A 19027-nucleotide genomic window follows, 5' to 3' on the forward strand; every position below is an offset into this window, starting at 1 on the left:
GGGGCAGGGGTGTGGAGAGGGATTGGGGCAGTCAGGGGACAGGGAGGAGGGGGAGGGTTGGAGGGGTCAGGGGTTCTGGGGGTGGCCTGTCAGGGGGCAGGGGTGTGGAGAGGGATTGGGGCAGTCAGGGGACAGGGAGGGTTAGATGGGTTGGAGGTTCGGGGGCGGGCAGTCAGGGAACAGGCAGCGGTTGGATAGGCGTGGGAGTTCCGGGGATCTGGCGGGGGCAGGGGTGTGGATAGGAGTCAGAACAGTCAGGGGACAGGTAGGTTGGGGGGGTCTCAGGAGGGGGCAGTTGGGGACAAAGATAAGGGAGGCTTAGATAAGGGATGGGATCCCGGGGGGTGATTAGGGGCAGGGGTCCTGGGAAGGGGCGATCAGGGGACAAGGAGCAGGGAGGGTTGGATGGGTTGGGGATTCTGTGGGGGGCAGTCAGGGGGGCAGGAATTGGGAGGGAGTGGCTAGGGGGCGGGGCTACACACCCCCCCCCGGAGTGTCCTCTTTTTTGAAAGTTCAAAAATGGTAACCCTACCCTGGGCCCCAGTGAGAATAATGCTGGCCCTGCTTGGCAGCTCCCCGGAATCCTGTTCGCGGTTCCCCAGGGGGCCCCGGACTCCTGGTTGAGAACCACTGGTCAAGGGAAAAGTGAAATTTATCCCCATGTAGCATGAGACTCCTGTTACTGAAGAATTCAATTGAAAAAAAAAAATCCAAGATAGTTACGGGGGGGTGGGGGGGATGTAGTTAACACGGGAGCTAAAGTTGCACAAAACTATCAATTATTTCAGGAAACAAACCTAAAGAAACATAACTTTAAAAAACCACAAATATTAGCTAGTCTGGAAAATCACAGTTGATATTCAGTTTAAAATTAAAAAGAAAATGAGAAAGTAACATAATGAAGTTAAGGTCATCCAAACTACCTAAAATTTCGACCTGTATCACGTTGCCCACAGAGCAAATGAAAATAAGGAGACAGTCCTTTCCACACATTACACAACTTAACAGGATCAGTGATTCTGAAAACTGAAGTGATCTAACTGGACTACCTCATTCTTGCTGATACACTAATTGTATATTACTAAAGCATTCAAACCAAAGTGCGTCTGTCTTTATATTGCTACATCAAACTACTCCTCCATTCTTTAAGACCATGCTCAGTTACTGGAGAGATAGAGACAGACTTTTACAGCTTATCACCAAGAGAGACCATATTTGGGACAATGGCTTGGGAAAATGTCCCAAAATATATCGGATTTTAACTGTTACAAAGTTTCATGCTGTGAGACTAAGCATAGACTCATAGTTACCATACCTGGGACTATTCACATTTTAGAGCCTGAACAAAAATTAGATAGATAACCAAATCACTGGGGCAGAGGTTCACATTTAAGTATCACAGAAGTATATATAGAGTATCAAAGCCACATACTCTTGAATTCCTTGACTCTACTGGCAAATGGTACAAATAAAATAGATTTATGATCCACTGAAACAGGATGAATAGTCCTTTTCAAAACTTTCTTTATAAATATGTTTTCATCCTAAATACCAGATGTGATGGACATGCAGAGTGGGAGGCCGGCAGAGAACAAAGGCAGAGCTAAAGTTCTTTGTGGGACTCTAACACTGTGTTTCCATACTTTCTAAGGAGGTTTTGTTTGTTTGTCAGTGTAACTTTAATTTTGAATTTCCGGAGTAAACTTTTGTGGTTCTTGTGAGAAAACTACAATATCCTTTTAAGGTGTTGAGGTTTTCTTTTTCTAACTTCAGCTTAATAAAGCTTTTGTTCATCTGGGAATGCATACAGAACTACAGGGAGAGAGCAAGTTATGGGTAGCAAAAGGATGAGGAGGGAGACATTTGTAATATTCCAATGCCTCACAGGAGGGAGCTAATAGGCTTTTTAAACTCCAGTGGAAATTGGATTTTCCCGTTTAGATTAACAGTTTTTTATCTAAGAAAAAAATAACCACAAAATCTTACTTTATATAAAGTAAAGAAAAATACTTTCCAACAAAGAGTCTGACAATAGAAAAAATTTCCAAGGCAAAAGAAAACAAAATACTCAAGTTACATATAGCATTAGCTCAGCTTTGCTCCCTGAGAGTTAATAGTAAACTCCCAATGATTTCAATGGAAGCAGGTTTAGGCTAATGCTGAGTACTTTTGAAAATCCCACCCTAAATTGACCTCTCTGAAAGTGAAATTCACTTCCCTATATAAAGTATGAATATTAAATGTTTATGTGTGTGGAATATGGAGAGGTGGGAGCAACGATATTCATCCCCCAACATGGGTTGTCTAGACCCGTCCCAGCTGCTTCTCCAGCCAATGTGTTACAATACAACATAAGAACACAAGAACGGACACACTGGGTCAGGCCAACGGTCCATCTAGCCCTGTATCCTGTCTTCTGACAGTGACTAATGCCAGATGCTTCACCGGGAATGACCAGACCAGGGTAATTATTGAGTGATCCATCCCCTTTCATCCACTCTGAGCTTCTGTCACTTAGAGCTTAGGACAACCAGAGCAAAGGGTTGTGTTCCCAATTCTCTTGGCTAATAGCCATTGATGCATCTCTCCTCCATGAACTTATTTAATTCTTTTTTGAACTCTGTTATACTTTTGACCTTCACAACAACCCCTGGCAACGAGTTCCACAGGTTGACTCTGCATTGTGTGAAAAAGTACTTCCTTTGTTTGTTTTAAACCTGCTGCCTATTGATTTAATTGGGTGACCCCTGCTTATTGTGTTATGTGAAGGGGTAAATAACACTTTCTTATGCACTTTTTTCACACCATTCATGATTTTACAGAGCTCTATCATTAGTGCCCTACCAAATTCACGGCCAAACGCATCAAAGACTGTGAAATCTGGTCTTTTGTGTGCTTTTATTCTATACTATATAGACTTCACAGGGGAGACCAGTGTTTCTCAAATTGGGGGTCCTGGCCCAAAAGGTAGTTGTAGGGGGGTCTACAAGGTTATTTTCAGAGTGGTAGCCATGTTAGTCTGTATCAGCAAAAAGAACGAGGAGTACTTGTGGTACCTTAGAGACTAACAAATTTATTTGAGCATAAGCTTTCGTGGACTAAAACCCACTTCATCGGATGCATGCAGTGGAAGGGTGGGAGGGATAACTCAGTGGTTTGAGCATTGGCCTGCTAAACCCAGGGTTGTGACTTCAATCCTTGAGGGGGCCACTTAGGAATCTGGGGCAAAATCAGTACTTGGTCCTGGTAGTGAAGGCAGGGGGCTGGACTCGATGACCTTTCAAGGTCCCTTCCAGTTCTAGGAGATAGGATATCTCCATTAATTTATTATAATTTAAGATACAGTAGGAAAATATATATACACAGAGAACATGAAAAAAATGGGTGTTGCCATACCAACTGTAACGAGGGTAATTAATTAAGGTGAGCTATTAGGTGAGCTATTATCAGCAGAAGAAAAAAAGCCCAAACTTTTGTAGTGATAATCAGGATGGCCCATTTCCAACCATTGACAAGAAGGTGTGAGTAACAGTAGGGGGAAAAATTAGCATGGGAAAACAGTTTTACTTTGTGTATTTGTGTATTTTCGGCAGTTGCGGTACTCTCACCCTTACTTCTGCGCTGCCTCCAGAGCTGGGCGGCTGGAGACAATATCGTACCATGCCACCCTTACTGCTGCCTTCAAAGCGGGGTGGCCAGAGAGTGGTGGCTGCTGACTTAGGGCCCAGCTCTGCCTTCAGAGATGGGCTCCCGGTCAGCATCCGCTGTTCTCCAGCTGCCCAGCTCTGAAGTCAGTGCCACCATCAGCAACAGCACAGAAGTAAGGGTAGCAGTACCGCAAGCCCCCCTACAATAACCTTGCGACCCCCCACAGATCCTTTTTGGGTCAGGACTCCTACAATTACAATACTGTGAAATTTCAGATTTAAATAGCTGACACGATGAAATTCACAATTTAAAAAATCCTATGACCATGAAATTGACCAAAATGGACTGTGAATTTGGTAGGGCCCTATCTATAATATCACCTCCTCAGTCGTGTCTTTTAAAAATCTCTCCTCATGTGGAAGCTGTTCCATACCCTAATAATTTTTGTTGCTCTTCTCTGTACTTTTCCCAATTTTAAAGTGTCTTTTTTGAGATGGGGTGACTGGAACTGCATGCAGTATTCCAGGTGTGGGCGTACCACGGATTTATATAGTGGAATTATGATATATTCTGTCTTCTTATCTATCCCTTTCCTAATGGTTCCTAACAATCGGTTAGCTTTTTTTCCACCGTTGCTGCACATCGAGCAGATATTTTCAGAGAACGATCCACAGTGACTCCTAGATCTCTTTCTTGAGTTTTAACAGCTAATTTACACCCCATCATTTTACATATCTAATTGGGAATATGTTTTCCAATGTGCATTACTTTGCATTTATCAACACTGAATTTCATAAGACATTTTGTTGCCCAGTCACCCAGTTTTGTGCGATCCCCTTATAATTCTCCACAGTCTGCTTTGGACTTAACTACCTTGAATAATTTTTTATCGTCTGCAAACTTTGCCACCTCACTGTTTACCCCTTTTTCCAGATCATTTATGACTACGCTGAACAGCATTGGTCCCAATACAGATCCCTGGGGGACACAGCTATTTAACTTTCTCCGTTCTAAAAACTGACCATTTATTCCTACCCTTTGTCTCCTGTCCCTTAACCAGTTACTGATCCATGAGAGGACCGTCCTTCTTATCCCATGACTACTTACTTTGCTTAAGAGCCTTTGGTGATGGACCTTGTCAGAGGCTTTCTGAAATCCAAGTACACTATGTCCACTGGATCACCCTTGTCCATGTTTGTTGACCCCCTCAAAGAATTCTAATAGATTGGTGAGGCATGATTTCCCTTTATAAAAGCCATGTTGACTCTTCCCAAATAAATAACGTGTTCATGTAGGTGTCTTGTGATTCATCCAATTTGTTTTGTACTTAGGTTAGATTTACTAATTTAAGTGATAGGTTACATATCACAGTTAATAGTTCATATTTCATATTTGAGTTCCTTCAGAACTCTTGGACGAATATCATCTGGTCCTGGTGACTTCTTATTGTTTAATCTATCAATTTGTTCCAAAACCTCCTCTATTGACACCTCAATCTGGGACAGTTCCTCAGATTTGTCATCTAAAAAGAATAGTTCAGGTGTGGGAATCTCCCTCACATCCTTTGCAGTGAAGATCGATGCAAAGAATTCATTTAGCTTCTCCGCCATGGCCTTTTCTTCCTTGAGTGCTCTTGTAGCACCTCGATCATCTAGTGATCCCACTGATTGTTTGGCAGATTTCCTGCTTCTGATATACTTAAAAAAAATTTGATGTTAGTTTTTGTGTCTTTTGCTAGTTGCTCTGCAAATTCTCTTTTGGCTTGCCTAATTATACTTTTACATTTGACTTGCCAGAGTTTCTGCTACTTTCTATTTTCCTCAGGAGGATTTGATTTCCAATTTTTAAAGGATGCCTTTTTGTCTCTAATCACTTCTTTTACTCTGTGTACCCATGGTGATATTTTTTTGATCCTCTAAATTGGTTTTTTTGTTTTTTTTTAATTTGGGGAATATTCAGTTTGAACCTCTATTATGGTGTTTTTAAATAGTTTTAATGCAGCTTGCAGACATTTCACTCTAGTGACTGTACCTTTAAATTCTGTTTAACTAGCTTCCTTATTTTTGTGTAGTTCCCCTTTCTGAAGTTAAAAGCTACTGTGCTGGGCTTCTTTGGTATTTTCCCTCCCATAAGGATGTTACAATTAATTACATTATGGTCACTATTACTGAGCGGTTCAGCTATATTCACCTCTTAGACAAGACTCTATGCTCCATTTAGCACTAAATCAAGAATTGCCTCTCATCCCTCGTGGGTTCCACGACTAGCTGCTCCAAGAAGCATTCATTAATGGTGTCTAGAAACTTTATCTCAGCATCCTGTCCTGAGGTGACATGTACCCAGTCAATATGGGGATAGTTGAAATCCCCCATTATTACTGAGTTTTCTATTCTCTAATCTTTCTCTCTCTCTAATTATTTTAAAATCAACTTCCTGGTCAGGTAGTTGGTAGTATAGTCCTACTATTATACTCTTATTATTCAAGCATGGAATTTCTATCCATAGAGATTCTATAGTACATTTTGATTCATTTCAGATTTTAACTATATTTGACTCTATGGTTTCTTCCACATATACTGCCACTCCCCCACCAGCATGACCTACTCTGTCATTCCTATATATTTTGTACTCTGGCATTACCGTGTCCCATTGATTATCATCGTTCCACCAAAAGTTATTGTGATGCCTATAATACCAAGCACGCAAGTTCTCCCATCTTAGTATTCAGACTTCTAGCATTTGTATACAAGAACTTATAAAATTTGTCACTTTTTTGTTGTCTGCCAGTTGCATGGGACAGTAGGGCGACTGGATGTCTATAAATGCAGATCTGCAACTCCTTTCCAGCCTATCCTATCATCACACAGGCTGGCACGGAGGCCAGTTCTGTGGCATGCAGTGTATGCAAAAACACACCTCTGTTTAGCACAGGGGTAGGCAACCTATGGCACGCATGCTAAAGGCGGCACGCGAGCTGATTTTCTGTGGCACTCACACTGCCCGGGTCCTGGCCACCGGTCCGGGGGGCTCTGCATTTTAATTTAATTTTAAATGAAGCTTCTTAAACATTTTAAAAACCTTATTTACTTTACATACAACAATAGTTTAGTTATATATTATAGACTTATAGAAAGAGACCTTCTAAAAACGTTAACATGTATTACTGGCACGCGAAACCTTAAATTAGAGTGAATAAATGAAGACTCGGCACACCACTTCTGAAAGGTTGCCGACCCCTGGTTTAGCAGGTCAGCCAGTTGATCCTGCCCCCACCAAAAAAACAAAAAGCAAACCAAAAAAAGCAAAAAAAAAAAAAAACAACCCCAATCCCAACCTACATACATACCCCATGCAGGGATTAGGTGATGCAGAGGGCCTTGTGCTGGACATCCACACTACAGTCAAATTTTACCCTAGCTAGTCTTCTGGCAAGCATTATGATAAATCTATCAGCAAATCTGATCAGCTGATCCCATGATGATCCTTTATTTAAGCAAAGTATTTGAACAAGTCACCATGACTTCCAGAACAATGCAAAATTCTACATTTGACAATAATATTTACATCTTCACACTGATCCTTTGGTATAGGATTTATCACAATTGTACTATTCCACATTTTGGTATCAAAGCTAATTTTATTCAACCCTAGTGTTCACAGTCCAGTAGCTGCCAAGAAATTGTGCTGTGCTAGATGCAGCACCTCCCTTCAAGCAGTAAAAGGAAGCACTGCATTGAATCCAGACTTCAGTGGGAGATGCAGTAAATTAATGGCTGTGGGGGCAGTATCAAAAAAAGGTTATTAGGAGTAAGCAGAGCTCCTGGGAAAGGGAAAAGGGAGTGATCAACAAAGCAAGCTACATTGTGGAGGTTAGAAAATGTAGGAATAAAGTGAGAATTGCTAAAAGTCCAGCTGAATTCATTCTTGACAAAGAAATTAAAATAAATAATAAAGAGGTTTTTTAGTTATATAAATAAAAAGAGAATAAGGAAGTATGAGGGTTGGGCCACTATGCAGCATGGATGGGAAGGAGATTAAAGGTAATCAAGCTATGGCCCAAAAACTAGATTAATAGTTTGCCTCCGTTTTCAGTCATCATGATAATAAAGAACACATGCATGAAGGCAGTATGGCTGATGGAAATGAGCGTCTAGAAATGGAAAATATCACCTCTGAGGTGGAAGAAAAACTTAAGTCCTTAATGTGCTCTAATCAGGGGGACTGGGTAACTTCCACCCCAGAATACTGAAAGAACTGGCACATAAGATTGCTAATCCAGTAGCAAGGATTTTTATCTATTCAGAAGTAGTACCATATGGCTGGACAATAGAGAACAACGTACTTATATTTTAAAAAGTAGGGAAAAAGTGATCCAGGCAATTACAGACTTGTTAATTTGACCTCAGTAGTATGCAAGATTTTATAACAAATTGTGAAAGAAAGAATAATTAAATTAATAGAGAAGATTACCAAAGGTAGATCATGCCAGTCTAACCTGATTTCCTTCTTTGAGAAAATAACAGATTTTTTAGATACGGGAAATATAGCAGGACTTCAGTAGAGCATTTGACACTGTGCCAAGAATGATGAATTTCAACTGGAACAGGTGCAGAGAAGAGCTACAAGCATGATCAGGGGAATGGAGGTCCTATCTTATGGGAGGGGACTGGAAGAGCTTGGCTTGTTTACCCTATTAAAAAAAAAAAAAGGCGCAGAGGGGATATGATTGCTCTCTGTAAATAAATTAGAGGGATAAATACCAGGGACGGTAAACAGCTATTTAAGCTTAAAGACACTTTACTAAAAGAACAAATGGATACAAACTGGCCATGAACAAATTCAGGTTGGAAACTAGGTTTCCAGCCACCAGAGGAGCCAGGTTCTAGAACAGCCTCCCAATAGGAGTTGTGATTGTATGGCAGGGTTGATTGTGATGGTAGGGGCAGGGATCAGCAGTCCTGGGGCTCACTTCTGGTGTATGTCCTGTATTCCTAAACTTTATAATTCAGGGTTTTCAACTTGCCACTGGTAGGGGTCAACAAGGGATTCCCACCTACCTCATGTATTCTGGGAGGTTTTTTTTTTTTTTTTTAATCTCCTTCCTCTGAAGGATCAGGAGATGGCCACAGCTAGAGATGGGACATTGGGAGGTAGGGTATGGGGGGTGGGCCAAGGATCTGAGACGGCACCAAGAATTCTCTCTCTCAGGTGCTTAGCTGCCTGGTTCTTGCACATATGCTTAGGGTCTAACTGATCACTACATGTGGGGCTGGGAAGGAATTTTCTCTCGGGTCAGACTAGCAGTAACCTGAGGTTTTTTTGTTTTTGTGCCTTCTTCTGTAGTGTGCGGATGCCGGGATTATCTGAGTCTAATCTCAATCATTTCCCTGCTGTTGCAGGGGCCTTGGGAACTGGTGCACCTCAGTCCCTCCTATTCTCAGCCAGTGGCACATAATATTCCAGTCTCCTGTAGGCTGTAATTCTTTAGTCTCATTTCAGTTGTTGAGTACCTGTGTGGACTTAAATTCTATGACTCCTGCTTTTGGCCTTGACCCTCTAAATTGAACTTGGACCACATCCTCTGCAACCCAGGGCCTGGATTTCACCCACACACCATAGCTGGGATCCTGACCAAAGTACATCAAGGATGTATGTAAATAAGGCAGAGATAATGCATAATTACTTTTTGCATCTGTGTGCTGCACAAGTCATAATGCAAATAGAGCTGGCTCACTCATCTCTAGCTTCAGAGAAAATGTTTTGCTTATAGCCAATTCAAATAAGTAGAATATTTTAAAAAAATATATTTATAGGCTATATTATCTTGACACAGTTAAGTGCACGATCAATACATCTTGCTTTATTACTGAGGTAAGATGAAGGAGGTGATTCTGGCAGCAGACGACCAAAACACAGCACTTTGTAGAGCCAACCAACAGACATTTTTCTGCTTCTTTCTGCTAACGTTGCATGTGTTGTCACTTTTTAACACTAAAATATGTATATAGCTTAAAAGCTTCACCCCCACAAAAACCCAAACCAAACAAAACAGAAACTCTCTCTCCTCACAAGTCTGATTTTCATGCACCCCCAATTTACACTGACTTAACTGGGGGTTGAGGTGCTCCATAGTTCATTGCCTCTGGAAACTCCAGTTAATAAGGATGTCTCAGGCCTGGTCTACACTAGGAGTTTATGTCGAATTTAGCAGCGTTACATTGAATTAACTCTGCACCCGTCCACACAACGAAGCTATTTAGTTTGACATAGAGGTCTCTTAAATTCGACTTCTGTACTCCTCCCTAACGAGGGGAGTAGCGCTAAATTCGACATGGCCATGTCGAATTAGGCTAGATGTGGATGGAAATCGACGGTAATAGCTCCGGGAGCTATCCCACAGTGCACCACTCTGTTGATGCTCTGGACAGCAGTCCGAGCTCGGATGCTCTGACCAGCCACACAGGAAAAGCCCCAGGAAAATTTGAATTCCTTTTCCTGTCTGGGCAGTTTGAATCTCATTTCCTGTTTGGACATCGTGGCGAGCTCAGCAGCACTGGCAACGATGCAGAGCTCTCCAGCAGAGATGGCCATGCAATCTCAGAATAGAAAGAGGGCCCCAGCATGGACTGATCGGGAAGTCTTGGATCTGATCGCTGTGTGGGGCGATGAGTCCGTGCTTTCCGAGCTGCGATCAAAAAGACGGAATGCAAAGATCTACGAGAAGATCTCAAAAGCCATGGCAGAGAGAGGATACAGCCGGGATGCAACGCAGTGCCGCGTGAAAATCAAGAGCTGAGACAAGGCTACCAGAAGACCAAAGAGGCAAACGGACGCTCCGGATCCCAGCCCCAGACATCCCGTTTCTACGAGGCACTGCATTCCATCCTAGGTGCGGCCGCCACCACTACCCCACCACTGACCGTGGACTCTGAGGATGGGATATTGTCGACAGCCAGTTCCTCGGACATGTTAGCGGACGGGGAAGATGAGGAAGGAGATGAGGAGGACGAGGCAGTCGACAGCGCTTACAACGCTGATTTCCCCGACAACCAGGATCTCTTCATCACCCTTACAGAGATCCCCTACCAACCGTCCCCAGGCGTTAACCCGGACACAGAATCAGGGGAAGGATCAGTCGGTAAGTGTTTTAAACATGTAAACATTTATTTTTAACAGAACAGGAATATTAACAATATTAACAATGGGTTTTGCATGATTACTTTGCCCTAGGCGCTTAACGTTTCAGTCCTTGGCAGTGCAACTACTGAAAAAAAATCTAACAATGTCCGCTTTAGCATGATTGGTTTGCCCTAGGCGCTCTACTGTTTAGTCCCTGCCAGTGCAGCTACAGTAAAATCCGGTCTATATGTCCGGGTATAGAGCAGAAATCCTCCTGGGACATCTCCACGAAGCTCTCCTGGAGGTAATTGGAAAGCCTTTGCATCAGGTTCCTGGGGAGAGCGGCCTTATTGGGTCCTCCGTGGTACGAAACGTTTCCGCGCCAGGAGACAAGCAAGTACTCCGGGATCATTGCCTTGCAGAGCATGGCGGCATACGGCCCTGGTCTTTGCATGTTTTCCCGAAGCATTCTTTCTTTCTCCGTCTCTGATATCCTCATCAGAGTGATGTCGCTCATGGTGACCTGCTTTGAATTAGGTAGGGGAATGTTAGTATTGGGACTGCTTGCCTGTTCCTTTACAGAACTGTAACCGGCGGTTTACAGCCACGCGGTGGAGGCGGGAGAGGGGCAGCATACAGGGATCTTTCCCTGGGACAGCCGCGAGGGGGTGGGACAGGGGCAGAGTTCATGCTTGCCGGCTTGTTGGCAGCAGGGACTGGCATTGCTTTGAACGTGAAAGGAGGCCAGTGCTATTATTAAAGTTTTAAGCAGCCACAAGTCTACGGCTTACCATGTCGACCTGCTACACAAATTCCGCTGTCCTGCCCCGCTTGTCTGATCTGCACTGCAAGACCCCAGGCACTGAATGCGAAGGCCGAAAATTCGACCTTGTCCTGAGTGCGCATGTGATAGGTGCTGTGCATGGTCTTGTTCACAGAGAAAGACTATGTTCTTTGTTCACAACTAAATTTATCTTTCTGAGGAATTCACTCCCTTTTTCCCATCCCACAGCTGCGACTGTCTCCCGACCTACCCTGGCATCACACTCCCAGAGGCTAGTGCAGATTAGGCGTAGGAAGAAGAGGACACGGGAGGACATGTTCTTGGAACTTATGGTCTGCTCCCGAGCCCAGGCAGCCCAGCAGACCCAGTGGAGGGAGAACTTGTCCCAAATCCACCGATCACACATTGAACGGGAGGAGAGGTGGCGGCAGGAAGACCAGCAGGCGACTCAAACGCTGCTTGGACTAATGAGGGAGCAAACGGACACGCTCCGGCGCCTTGTGGATGTTCTGCAGGACCGGAGGCAGGAGGACAGAGCCCCGCTGCAGTCTATCTCTAACCGCCCTCCCCCGCCACAAAGTCCCATACCCCCCTCACCCAAAGTCCCAAGAAGGAGGGGCGGCAGAGTCTGTGAAAACTCTCACTCCACCTGCTCAAGTACCAGAAGGCTGCTCAAGTACCAGAAGGCTGTCATTCCCCAAAATTTGATAAGTTCTTTCCTTTCCGCCTCACCCAAGCCCCCGTCCCAGTTTCATCCCCCAGTTTCATGTGTAGTTGCTAATAAAAAATACGTTTCTGTTAATTACTGTTTCCATCATGTTCTTTTAGAGGAGAGTCTGTTTGAAGGGGGGGGAAGGAGGTTGGTAATTGGACAGGACAGTCACCTTTACCAGGGTACAGACGCGGGGGCAGGTTCAGCAGCAGGGCACACACACATTGCAGTCACTATTTACCCTGGTCAGTCTGAGAGGTTGTTTTCATGTTCTGTGTGTGTGTGTGGGGGGGGGGGGCTATGTGACTTTGTGGCAGGGGAGGGCGGTTAGAGATCTTATGCAGCGGTCCTTATCCTGGATCACAGAGCCACGCAGCAGGGGATCTGTAACCGTCCTCCCCCTGCCACAAAGTCACATAGCCCCCACACACAGAGTCCCGAACAGGAGGGGTGTCAGGCTCCGTTGAAACAACCAGTCCACCAGTGCGGAGCCTGTCATTCCTCGAGTTTAGAAGCGTCCTTTGCATCACTACACTACACCCGCTCCCCACCACAGTCTGCGTCCCAGGTTCAACACTTTACCGCGAAAACAGTAATAAAGAAAACGGTGTTCATTAACAAATTTCAAGTGATTTTATTTTTAAACGTGTGTTGGAAGGGGGGGAACGGGGTGAACGGGGTATGTAACTGGAGAGGATAGTGAACATTAACCAGGTAAAGAAACGGGGGCAGGTTCAGCTTCTCTGTAAACAAACTTAATAGTCACAGGTTACCCTGCTCACTCAGGAACCTAGCTTTCAAAGCCTCCCGGATGCACAGCGCGTCCCGCTGGACTCTTCTAATCGCACGGCTGTCTGGCTGGGCGTAATCAGCAGCCAGGCTATTTGCCTCAACCTCCCACCCCGCCATAAAGGTCTCCCCCTTGCTCTCACAGAGATTGTGGAGCACACAGCAAGCTGCAATAACAATGGGGATATTGGTTTCGCTGAGATCAGAGCGAGTCAGTAAGCTTCTCCATCTCCCCTTGAGACGTCCAAAAGCACACTCCACCACCATTCTGCATTTGCTCAGCCGGTAGTTGAAGAGTTCTTTTTCAGTGTCCAGGGCGCCTGTATAGGGCTTCATGAGCCAGGGCATTAGCGGGTAGGCTGGGTCCCCGAGGATCACTATAGGCATCTCTACATCCCCAACAGTTATTTTGTGGTCCGGGAAGTAAATACCTTCCTGCAGCCGTCTAAACAGACCAGAGTTCCTGAAAACACGAGCGTCATGAACCTTGCCCGGCCATCCGAAGTTGATGTTTGTAAAACGTCCCCTATGGTCCACTAGTGCTTGCAGCACCATTGAAAAGTAGCCCTTTCTGCTAATGTACTGGCTGGCCTGGTGGTCCGGTCCCAGGATAGGGATGCAGTTTGGGAATCCCATCGCGGCGAAGCCATCTATGATGACCTCCACGTTTCCGAGGGTCACTACCTTTGAGAGCAGTAGCTCAATGATTGCGTTGGCTACTTGCATCACAACAACCCCCACGGTAGATTTGCCCATGCCAAAGTGGTTCGCAACTGATCGGTAGCTGTCTGGCGTTGCAAGCTTCCAGAGGGCTATGGCCACTCGCTTCTGGACAGTCAGGGCTGCTCGCATCCGGGTGTCCTTGCGCTTCAGGGCAGGGGACAGCAACTCACAAAGTTCCAGGAAAGTCCCCTTCCGCATGCGAAAGTTTCGCAGCCACTGTGATTCATCCCAGACCTGCAGCACTATGCGGTCCCACCAGTCCGTGCTTGTTTCCCGGGCCCAGAATCGCCGTTCCACAATATCCACATGACCCATTGCCACCATGATGTCCTCGGCGCGGGGTCCCGTGCTTTGTGACAGGTCTGTGCCACTCTCAGACTTCAGGTCCTCACCGCGCTGCCGTAGCCTCCTCGCCCGATTTCTCAGCATCTGCCTCTGGGAAAGGTGGATGATAAGGTGCGAGGTGTTGACAACGGCCATAACTGCAGCGATGGTCGCAGCGGGCTCCATGCTCGCAGTGCTGTGGCGTCCGCGCTGTCACTGACCAGAAAAGTGCGCAAACTGATTTCCCGCCGGCGCTTTCAGGGAGGGAGGGAGGGCGGGAGTGACGGTTGGATGACGACAGTTACCCAAAACCACCCTCGACACATTTTTTTCCCCAGAAGGCATTGGGGGCTCGACCCAGAATTCCAATGGGCAGCGGGGACTGCAGGAACTGTGGGATAGCTGCCCACAGTGCACCGCTTCCAATGTCGACGCTTGCCCCGTTAGTGTGGACTCACAAAGTCGAATTACTGTCCTTAGTGTGGATACACACGTTCGACTTTGTAATATCGATTCCACATATTCGATTTAAGTAAAATCGAACTACTCTCGTAGTGTAGACATACCCACAGATATAGCATTCTCTTCAGCAATCTCATTCATACTGATCTTTAATTCAGAACAAGAATAGGTTGCCAAAAATATCTAGATAATGAAAGCTCCTGTATTTACACCTAGGCATAATGAGCTGAATTCTATGAACAGTATTCTTGTTCAAATATTTCCACAACCCCTAAGGAAAGTGACTACAACTTCACTTCTATGCAAGCCTTGTGCTGAAGTGAAACTTCATGCTTACAAAGCTGTAGCTGCCCCATGCCCATTTTCTAAGACGCATTACATTTTATAAAATAAAATACCAGACTCCAAGTTTCATTACACTACACAGGGAGGCTAAAGCAGCCAGATTTCAAAGAGAGGGGAGGACATTCTTTGTGTTACATTTAGGCAGCTGAAGATGACACTTCCTGTCCGCTTATAAATAGAGGTTTCATACCAAGAAAAATCTATTTATGTATTTATTTAATTATTATAGCACCAATTTTCATGGTAATTGGATGTTTCATTTACAGAGATTCAAACAAGTTATTATTGGACGGGACTATAATAAATGCCTAACTTAAAAAAGGTTACTCGTTTTAGAGCTTTCCTTTCCCTTTCACATGATGCTCCCTTGGCATGAACATTCCAGTAAGTCTTGAAAGTATTACGATACAATCGCATTTGCTCCAACCCCTCAAACAGAGACAAACATCTACAAGATCTCTATCAAGCATTCTTACAACTATAATACCCACCAGCGGTGAAGTGAAGAAACAGATTGACAGAGTCAGAAGAGTACCCAGAAGTCACCCACTACAGGACAGGTCCAACAAAGAAAGTAACAGAATGCCACTAGCCGTCACCTTCAGCCCCCAACTAAAACCTTTCCAGCGCATCATCAAGGATCGACAACCTATCCTGAAGGACGATCCATCACTCTCACAGATCTTGGGAGACAGGCCAGTCCTTGCTTACAGACAGCCCCCAAACTTGAAGCAAATACTCACCAGTAACCACATACCACACAACAAAAACACTAACCCAGGAACCTATCCTTGCAACAAAGCCCGTTGCCAACTCTGTCCACATATCTATTCAGGGGACACCATCACAGGACCTAATCACATCAGCCACGCTATCAGAGGCTCGTTCACCTGCACATCTACCAATGTGATATATGCCATCATGTGCCAGCAATGCCCCTCTGCCATGTAGATTGGCCAAACCGGACAGTCTCTACGCAAATCAGATGTCAAGAATTATAACATTCAAAAATCAGTTGGAGAACACTTCAATTTCCCTGGTCACTCGATTACAGACTTAAAAGTCGCAATATTACAACAAAAAAACTTCAAAAACAGACTCCAACGAGAGACTGCTGAATTGGAATTAATTTGCAAATTGGACACCGTTAAATTAGGCTTGAATAAAGACTGGGAGTGGATGGGTCATTACACAAAGTAAAACTATTTCCCCATGTTTATTTTTCCCCTCTACGGTTCCTCACCCCTTCTTGTCAACTGCTGGAAATGGGCCATTTTCATTACCACTACAAAAAGTTTTTTTTCTCTCCTGCTGGTAATATCTCACCTTAACTGATCACTCTCATTATAGTGTGTATGGTAACACCCATTGTTTCATGTTCTCTGTGTGTGTATATCTATATATATCTTCCTACTGTATTTTCCACTGCATGCATCCGATGAAATGGGTTTTAGTCCACGAAAGCTTATGCTCAAATAAATTTGTTAGTCTCTAAGGTGCCACAAGGACTCCTGTTCTTTTTATTAACTTGTTGTAGTTTAATAGGCACATATTGTTCAATACCCTTCAACCCCCCTTCATTCCAGCTAGACTAGGCCCTGGATCACAAAAGCTGCACTGAATACTCTTGATTACTGGACTTGATAAAAAATTAGAACTATATACCAAGCTACTTTGCTGAAGGTATCTGGGGTGAGAAACTAGTAGCATAACAATCTATTAACTATTTACAAAAGTGAGCTATCTGTTGTGGTTATTACTTTACATAAAGGAATAGCAGTTGTACAGAAATTACGTTTCTTGATACTTGATAAATATTCTGTGAATGGTTATTAGCATAAATGGGATAAATGGTAGCATTTTGTATTGCCAATGCATTATTTATTGCAAATCTAAGACAGCAATGATTCCTAAAGATGGGACTGCATAAGATATGCATCTCAAGATTGGATGCTTGCTTACTGGATACCTTTTCAAATGTAGGAGATTACCTAGACAAACAGTTTTCCAAGCTAGAGTTAAGTTTGAGAGCTGGGGTAAATTTTTCAAAAGCACCTAAGTGACTCAGGAGCCCAAGTCCTATTTTCAAAAGATATTTAGACACTTAAGAACCTAAGTACCATTGACTTTCAAAGAACTGTAGGCTTGTAGGTGTCTAAATCACTTTTGAAAATGGGACATAGGGTAAAATTTTCAAAAGCCCCTACATCATTTAAGAGTCTATGTCCGTAACTTAGGGTAAACAAAAACAAAACAAAAAATTAAAGGTATGTTGTAGATGTAAAAAACAACAACTCCTATTAGAAACCCAAGACATTTCGAGTTAAGGTTAAACTTAAAACAAACCCAATAATTTAATAATATGGAAATACACAATCAAGGCATCCAACATTAATTTTGTCCCAGTAGCAATTCTCAAAGAGAATAACACCATTATTTCTCCACATAAGTTCACCTCATTAGTGACCACAAAAACTAGACTGCTTTTCTTTTAATAGCACAGTAGGCGTGCTGTCTCTGGTCATTGTTGCAGTCGTACATGATCCAATTGCAAATTCCTGATTACACAAATAGCATACTGAATAAACCCTCTCTCCTTAAGATCTCATGTGTCACCAATTCCAGAATATCACTAAACTCAGAATCTGTGTGTCTACATATAAAGCCTACACGCTCAGATCATTAATTTATAGCACTTGCATGAAAACAGCCTAGATTAGTGTGGTGATGAAGAATCACATTCAGTGTTGGAGAAATTAGAACAAAACAAATAATAAAACAAAAGGTCATGTGATGAATATTTTTGACATTGTACCCACAAGCTGTATTAGCCTAATATTTTCTCCACATGTAACATGTCTGAAGCTTTAGACACAGACTTCTTAAAACCTTAATGCAAAATTCACATATCTTATAAAACAGGCTTGGAAGGAAAAAAGAAAGTTTGAAAACTGGCCTTTCTACAAGGTGGAGTTAAGAGTGTTTGGGTGCCTTAATTAACAAATCTTACATTTGAGTTTCTTCCAAATTAGATCTTAATGCTGAACCTCTTGAGTTTCAAATGATGGTTTCTTGCCAGATACAATATTTGTGTAGGGTTATTTAAAAACAATTATTTATTTTGCAAAAGTCCCCAGGTAAGGAACAGGGTTCTGCTGTGCTCTGCAAAATGACTGTGTAAAAGCTGGCATCTTCTTACTCAACAGATGTCTTTCTTGTAGGTATTCATAATTTGTATAGGTTTATTTTAATGACAAAGACATGTTTACTGCTTTTTACTCTTGTAGGACCAGCAAAGCTAATATAACTAAGTATGTGGATTGTATTCTATTCTTCTGCATCATCAACAGAATTGTTTGCTGATTTACAATTACAAGCAAATGCTGTTACACCTATGCAAACCCAATGGGTTTTCACAGATGTAAATGAAGGCATAATTAGCCCCACACTACCTTTATTACATGCACAATCCTGCCACAAGATTAATGCCTTTTTTGCATGAGAATTTCTTTATGGTTTCTGTTTTATGATGTTTTTTAAATGTCTGTGACATTCACTGAGGGGCAGGGAGCAGCATCCTTTGTGGAGTTCCTAAGTTGACAGGGCACTGTGAATGTAAGCGATAGGAACTGGTTCCTGTCTCCCCAGCCGGCCTCTTGAAGTCACCTCTCCTTTTTGCCCAGCCTTTCTGCTCCACTAGGTTCCATATTTTGATTCTCGATCCCCCTCTCATGTTTGCCTCCTGCACCTTCTGAAGTTCACAGGACCTTATACAAGCCATGGCAGATTACCAGGTACTGAAGGATTGATGTTGGTTTTACAAAGGCTCAAAACAGGCCGCTACCTACTCTAAGTTGCACCAAAGGCCAGTTTGGCTCTCAGTCAGCTGCAGGATGGAGCAAAGGGGGCTGGTGAAGGGAGGCAGATTCCGTTTCCATGCTGAAATCTTCTATTGTTTGTATTGTTTAATTAAACCAATAGCTAGATCTTTTTAAGAAACAGATCAGAAGAACTCCAGCATAATGAACTTAGTATTTGCTTAATATGCAATGTGAATTCAGGGCAGTGTAACTGAGTACACGGCCATGGGGAATAGGAAGGCGCTTGGGGGTAGAAAAGTC

The 19027-nt window shown here is 43.5% G+C and overlaps 1 protein-coding gene across 2 annotated transcripts in view; it reads right to left on the minus strand.

Annotated features, from left to right (window-relative positions):
• Positions 1–19027, minus strand: part of ADCY9 (adenylate cyclase 9) — a 183425-nt gene that overhangs the window by 19554 nt on the left and 144844 nt on the right. The gene's annotated exons all lie outside the window — the stretch shown is intronic.

Source organism: Terrapene carolina, unplaced genomic scaffold (assembly GCF_002925995.2).
Source record: "Terrapene carolina triunguis isolate 2854851 unplaced genomic scaffold, T_m_triunguis-2.0 Scaffold695, whole genome shotgun sequence".
Lineage (NCBI taxonomy): Eukaryota > Metazoa > Chordata > Testudines > Emydidae > Terrapene > Terrapene triunguis.